General features: G+C 46.9%; 1 non-coding gene across 1 annotated transcript; it reads right to left on the bottom strand.

Annotated features, from left to right (window-relative positions):
- Positions 1 to 547: 547 nt before the first annotated feature.
- trnan-guu lies at positions 548 to 622 on the bottom strand. The gene has a single exon. It is a non-coding gene; the product is annotated as a tRNA-Asn (tRNA).
- Positions 623 to 1045: the final 423 nt, after the last annotated feature.

The following is a 1045-nucleotide window of genomic DNA, read 5'->3' as shown; positions in this document are numbered from 1 at the left end:
ACGACATTTCTCATTTTGTAGTCGGCAGGGTTCACACCTGCGTGGGGAAACCGCAATGGATTTAAAGTCCATCGCATGAAACACTCGGCCCACGAATACAGAACCACACTGACAGCTTCACTTCACAGGTCTGTCTGCCTTTGGAGCTGAGAAAGAGTGAATCATCGCAGAGTTTGTTTGAATCCAATCACTTCACAGTGATTCGAAAGGGTTAAATATCTGCACATGGCGAGTCGAGGTGTTTCATCCCAAAAGGTGAAATGAACTTTCCGATAAAAACAAAACTAGAAATTGCAGGAGGAACTCAGCAGGTCAGGCAACATCTGTGGAAAGAGAATCAGAGACAACATTTCAAAATTCTGTTTTCTCCGACACGTACTGTCAAACCTGCCGAGTTTCTCTTTTTGTCTCGGCCTCTCAGCATCCGCAGTCCCTTACGTTCAACATGAATTCAATTCAGAAACCCCTTTGTGGAGAGGATTTCCGTTTGGGGAACATTTTCCTGACCCCATTAAAAGCGTTCAGCTTCGAAGCCAAGAGAACACACCGCCTCTGGGTGGGCTCGAACCACCAACCTTTCCGGTTAACAGCCGAACACGCTGACCAATTGCGCCACAGAGACAGGCGACGTTATGTGCTGCACCATCGCTTAGGGGACGCTATTAGTGAATTCATAATTCAGCTTCCCCGCCAAGAATTACAATTGTTGTCTCCCGCGCAGTCTTGCGAGAGATCCCGGCTTTCTTAACTTGACTTGTGCAAAAATGCCCGACTAAACTTCTCAAAAAGAACCTTCGTTAAACGAGGCTGGGCTCCCTGGAGTACGAATGGGACAGGAAGTGAAATGATTGTAGATAGCATTGAACAGGTTGACGTGTTTACTTCCCTAATTTTCTTATCCCTATGCCAATTGGCACGTGGCTTGGGCAGTAATGTTATTACACACACTGGAGCAGTGGGATTTGAACCCGAGCCTCAGGGCTGTATGGGAGACGACAGCTTCACCACAAAATAAAAACTCGAGGAGATAGGTCCTCTTCTGTTG

Source organism: Chiloscyllium plagiosum, unplaced genomic scaffold (assembly GCF_004010195.1).
Source record: "Chiloscyllium plagiosum isolate BGI_BamShark_2017 unplaced genomic scaffold, ASM401019v2 scaf_28779, whole genome shotgun sequence".
Lineage (NCBI taxonomy): Eukaryota > Metazoa > Chordata > Chondrichthyes > Orectolobiformes > Hemiscylliidae > Chiloscyllium > Chiloscyllium plagiosum.
The sequence above is the reverse complement of the archived record's forward strand: the minus strand, read 5'-3'. Positions and strand labels throughout refer to the sequence as shown.